Source organism: Dromiciops gliroides, chromosome 2 (assembly GCF_019393635.1).
Source record: "Dromiciops gliroides isolate mDroGli1 chromosome 2, mDroGli1.pri, whole genome shotgun sequence".
Taxonomy (NCBI): domain Eukaryota; kingdom Metazoa; phylum Chordata; class Mammalia; order Microbiotheria; family Microbiotheriidae; genus Dromiciops; species Dromiciops gliroides.
This window is the reverse complement of record NC_057862.1, coordinates 377453025-377459504: the sequence shown is the minus strand read 5'-3', so window position 1 is coordinate 377459504 and position 6480 is coordinate 377453025.

Genomic DNA, 6480 nt, shown 5'->3' with positions numbered 1-6480 from the left:
GTGACAGCACCTACCATATGCTCAAAAGTATCAAAAGCTACACTTCGATCAAGGAGGAAGGCAACTTAAAAAAAAAAAAAAGACAAAATAACAAAACTATGGAATTTGGTGACCTCTTAGAGGCAGTTCCAGTAGAGTGGTAGGGGTTAATGGATTGCCTTCTTTTCTGAAAAATATACAAATTAATGCCCAAGCAGTTTGTGTCACTGCAATATAATGGATTTATGTTTACACTTATGATACTTTAAAAAAGACTTTATATACCCTTCAAAATAGGGGAGAATCAAGCTCATTATTATTGATGTTTCTTGTCCTTGAAATCTAGTTATTTTATCCTTCAAATTTTTCTCATGAATGAGCACATTTCTGGGAAAGTTATGTATGCATGGTTTTTTCTTATTATTTTCCAGACATAATCCCCCCTCCAAAAAAATAATAATAAGTTTTAGACACATCTCCATGGCCTGTAAACAAGAAATTTGATATACCCATGTGACATCTTATTGAAGGCATAATTTTCTTTTGTGATCATTATAGTTTTTTGTTTTTTGTTTTTTGTTTTTTTTTTGCAGGGCAATTGGGGTTAAGTGACTTACCCAGGGTCACACAGCTAGTAAGTGTTAAGTGTCTGAGGCCAGATTTGAACTCTGTTCCTCCTGAATCTAGGGCCGGTGCTCTATTCACTGTGCCACCTATCTGCCACATATCATTATAGTTTTAATTAATTGCAACCAAAGCTGACTTTTGCCTACAACCAAGCCAGGATTCCATGAGGTAAGGAAGATTGCATGGGTTCCGGGTGATTGAGATATGTTTTAAATCTATGCAGGCAAAGTTTGAATCTTAGTTAAGAATGATAAACTCATATTGGGCTTCACCCCTTTGAAAATAAAGCAGAATCATCCATTGTTCTTAGGTAAACTGCCTGATGAATTTTGTTTCTGTCATGGTTCTCTATGTCAATGACTATAGTAGAGATTCAGACAAATTAGGAGGTCCCTTAACTGGGAAGAGACTTCCTGGAACTAGAGATACCTCTGTAAATTATGAAAATGGAATGAGATGAGAAGAAAACACTTAGGTAGAATAAGGTAACTTAGAGAATGAAGAGTTGTTTAGCTAGTTTTGTTAGGAAGTTTTGGGTTTTGTTTTGTTTTTTGTCACAGTTCTTTTTTAAAATTTTGATTTTCTTTTCGTTTCCCTCAAATCCAAAATGAAAATCTATAAAGAAAGAAAAATTATTCTCCCAAATAAGAGTTTTTCTCCATGGCATCCATGGATATTGAGATATGTTTATGGTAAATATGATGATGCCTTTTAAGGGTATTAGCTCTTTAAGCTTTGCATAACACTCTTATGAGACAGACAATACAAATATTATTTTATCCATTTTACAGATAGGTAAACTGAAGCTCAGGGAGGTAAAGTTACTAGTCCAATTTAAACTATCTCATTAGGATCAGAGTTGGAATATGAGTCCAGTTTTCCAGACTCCCACTCCAGTGATCTTTTGTCCCCATTACACCATATCCCAGGTTCTTAACACTGTAGCTTTTAGCAATAATGTATAGAGCAAATGAAAATGCTGGGGGAGATGATCACTATGTTTTGCTATCAATTCCCATGGCTGTGTCTGAGTTTTCCATCATCAAGCCATTTAGGTTTGGTTTTGATGTATTGTTGTAGTTCCTCAATCTCCCCTTCATTTATTCAACATGCAAAGATTTCCTATGACATTATGAAGATGCAAATTGTTTGTTGTTTCTCCAGAAATATTATAGCAATAGTCCATCCATACTCCTCTTTAACTCTGCTTTTCCTGTGCCACTTGTCACATCATAAGTTGCTATAATGGTCTAAGCATAATGGTCTACATATAGGCCATATTGCAATGGAAAGGTAGCAGACAGGGTCAGAGGGATTCTTATGAATTTGTTCATGGGCATATTTCATTTGGTGATGAGATATTTGGGTATCTTAGGAGAGTTAATTTCTCTACAAGTGTTTGCTTACTAAGGTGCTTTTTATACTCCTTGGGTCTTTATATATATATATATATATATATATACACACACACACACACACACACACACACACACACACATATATATATATATAAAATTGGTTTATAGACCAAATCTACTTCAGTTAGAATTTGAATCTATTTCTTTTGACCCAAGACTAGCATTCTTCCACTTTATCAGAGATTAGGCATGTTCTATTGTTCCCTAGAGGGTAGAATTAGGTACTTTGCTAATTAGTAGGTAGAATATACACTCTTTTTACCTACCTTTCCATATAAAGTACAAAATTCTTATTCAATTACTATAGCTGAAATGAGAAGATAGAAGTGAATTCCAGTTAAATGGAAGGTGAGCTTACAGTTTTCCTTAGAAGGCAAAGAACAGAGTTGATGGGATTGTTTTTGTCGTGTCAAAAAGGAACAAGAAATATCATCTCAGAGATTATATATTCATGATAAATATTTGCAAAAAGACCAATATAGGGGGAAAATGCAGTTTAGGTATTAGTACCTATTGCAGAAGATGACTAGGTAAAGAAATTTTGCTAAGATCTTATTAAAACCTTCCAAATTTAATCAGCGTATATGATGATACTCAGTGACTCCAATGCAAAGGTAGAGATTAATAAATCCAGTGAAAAGTGTGATGGAAAACATGGATTAAAAATAAAGAATGGATCTGGGGGTAGCAAGAGTTAGAGACTACATCAAGAAAGTCACAGGCCAGTTGGGAAACCATGGGAGGATCTGAGAAAGGCCTGGAAAGACAGCATTTAAATTGAGATACTCCAGGACCAAGAGCTCCTAGATCCATTGTACTCTGTCCTGAGAAACCATTGAGGACCATAAAGATCCAGTGCACTGCACCTTAAAGTTTGGATGGGGTGGTGGTAGTGGTGGCTAATCTTAAGAGTTATAGATCAGTGAAGAAATCCAGGTGACCTGGGTCAAGATCAATCAGAGCCAATCACCCAACCCAAAATTACAGCAAAGTGTAGAGCCTGACTCTGGCACAAATTCTCAATTAGAGAACTAAGGCTGGAGAAATTAATATTTTTAAATATATCATTATAAATAATAAGAATAGATCCAGAGTATCCAAAAATTCAGCTTAGCTGAATAGTTCCATAGTAATTACATGCATAAAGTCAAAATAAAAGCACTGGATGAATATCTGGAAAAAATGAAGCAAGGGATTAAAAAATGAAATAGAAGATCTAGAAAAAAAAGAATTAAAAAGACTACTTAACTTAGCATACTCCCTGTTAGAATAGATCAAATAATAGACCAAACCAAAATCAATGACTTCATGAGATAGCAAGAAATATTAAAAGAAAATAAAAAGATTGAAAAAATAAAATATTAGACATCTGCTAAAAAAGACTAACCTGGAAAATAGGTGGAGGTGAAGGAAAGATAATTTAAGAATGATTAGACTTCCTGGAAACCACAATCTCATGCTCCCCTCTCCCCAAATAAAACCTTCTGAATACCACATTTCTAGAAATTATAAATGAAAACTGGTCAGATCTATTAGAACTAGGACGTAAACTGAAAATAAAAAAGAATCTACCTATCACCTACAGAAAGAAATCCTAAAGAAAACATACAATATCATAACCAAAACCAGAGTCTCCACATCAAAGAAAAGATATTGCAGACACATGGCCTTAAAGGAAAAGTTCTAATGTAAAGGAACCACAGGGAGGATCATGGAAAACTTAACAGCATCTTCTACAAACAAGAAGAGATCTTGGAATACAATATTCTAAAAGGTAAAAGATCTAGGCTTACAACTGAGAATAACTTATCTATCAAATCTGAGTATCATACAGGAAGGGAAAGTGCTATTTGTGGAAGAGGGTTTTTCAAGCAAAAAAGAAGTGGGGGAAAAAAGAGCTAGGTAGAAACTTTAAACTGTGAAAACAAGACTCAAGAAACCTAGAAAGGTGAATTTATTGGAGCAGTTGGAGGGGCCATATGATGATGAAGGGCTAAAATCCAAATGGGGGATATTTGGGACATTGCTTTGCATTTGATTCAATGAATCATTCAGAGCTTGAGAGGGCATTTTTTTCCCTTGCCCTGAATTAGCAACTTAGGCAGTGATGATGGGTATGACATTTTGTTAGTACCAGGAAAAGCAAGATGAAGAAAAAAAGTGGTATCCTGACCTTCAGGGTAATTGCTTCAGTAGCAGTGATAAGCTCCTCAACAGCAAGATAATAGTAATAATAACACCAACATTAATGATATCTGCAGCAGCAGAAAGGCAGTGGTCACCTAATTTGCAGAATTTTACCAGGTAGGCAGATAGGAGTGTAGGCACCAGGCAGCTGTGAGTATGTGGGTCATATGGGTTCCAGCTGGCTCTAGCCATCTTGGAAGTAGTATGAGTCCTAGCCAGCTGGTCAGGTTAGTGACAGGAGGGGGCATTTTTTTTTTCTGAGGATTATTCAGTTTTGCTGCAAGGTTACAAGGTTGTAGACTCCTATGCTATGAAGTGAACTTTGGTGATCCTCCCAACCTGTTTTATTGGCAGTCAAGGTTAAGAAGAGGAGTTTTATTGGTCAGAATGCTGGGGAAATTAGGGAAGTAGCCAAGATTGTTGAGAACAAGGAAACTGTGGTGTACATTTAGGGAAGTTTGAGTTGACTTGCCCCTAAGTGGATTGACATGGTTTCCATGTGGGGGCCCTTTGGATATGAAGACTACAAAATCAGTTTTTAGGACTTTGGCAGGGAGCTTCTGAGAAACCATCTACCTTAGGTGAATACTGTAACTTTGTTGAATATTCTTTTGAAAGTATGACTAAGTAAACCTCCTTTTGTTGACTGTTGAATAACATATAATGTTTTAATTTCATTCTAACAAGAAACTTAACCTACTAGAGTCCTTGCTTGAGTCAGTCTCAGACTATAACAGAGGCTACATAGTTGTAGACAACGGACTAATTCCTTTATATCATGAATACTTTTTTTTGACAAAAGACCCAAAGATATTTGATGTGACAGGCATTGAATAACCTTATAAAAAGGGAAAAAATGACACAGGAAAGAATAGCCAGAAAATAAATGACTTGTTACTGATGTTAGGTAAATCCTTTATCAATTGTCTGTGTACATATAGATCACCAACTTATTAAAACAAAGATCAAAATGATTACAGAGCTAAAAGGAAGAAAAATGGGAAAAATGTAATTAACATAATTTAAACAACTCCAACCTATTCTATTTAGCTGAGATATTGACAATGAAAAATGGGATATGGGTGGAAGAAACATCACAGACAACAATTAATTTCATGAAAAAAAAAGCAACCAGTGTAAATCAAATGCCATAACTAGGTGGGCAAAAGAACCCCCAAATTATATTAGTCATCAAACACATGGCTTGCAAAACAGACATACAAAGCAGCCTAAAGCAACACCACTTCAGGATATAAATGAATTTGTAAAATTTAATGGAGCATTGTGAAAGGTTAGGAAAACTATCATTTCATAAGAAACAGAAATAATAGATGATAAAATCAGCTCAAAGAAAGTTCACTGAAAGAATTGATTAAGAAAAATTATCCTAAGAGTATTAAGGGGAAAAACTTAGGTGACAACAATTTGAAAGATGGAAAAGAGCCATAACAATTTTTTTAATAGTAAACTATTTTTTCCCCATCTTCATAGAAAGAAGAATAACTGGTGGAGCTAGGTGGTGCAGGGGGTGGAGCATTGGCTCTGGATTCAGTAGGACCTGAGTTCAAATTCTACCTCAGACACTTGACACTTTCTAGTTGTGTGACCCTGGGCAAGTCACTTAACCCTCATTGCCCCACAAAAAAAAGAAAAAAAAAGTAGAATAACTACAGTTGGATTCTAAACTCACAGCCCTAGATGGGTTACTTGAAGAAAAATAGTAATGGTATTAAAGAGAAGAAGAAGATGGGGAAATCAGGTAAATTAGACCAAGTATAGAAAGACATCTGTACTAGAGAGGTATACGAGGTATATGAAAGAAGGCAAGAGACTAAAGTCAAAGAAAAATGTCTTAGCTTTTATTAATACCAATATGATGTCACCAAGAGAAAAATCAACTATTTATCTTTATTTATCTATTATATTTCCCCATCTATATACATTTTTATAAGAATAATATATCTATATATCAAGGTTATCATTAATGTTGCTATTAGTAGACAACAAGCAGTCTTTTTCAGGTGATATTTTATAGTAGTACACATCTTTATTTTATTGTGACACAATTGACTGAAAGATGTAGAGAATGCCATTACAATTGTTGTCTGCCTATTATTTTAAAAAATACTTTTGATTTGGTAGAGCAAAGTGCCACTTTAAACTTTCTTACAACAATGTTTCCCATGCATACATTAAAATTATACAAAATTTCTTGAAAACTATAACAAAGAAAACATTCTTCAATGACCCTTTGATTATTAATTCTGAG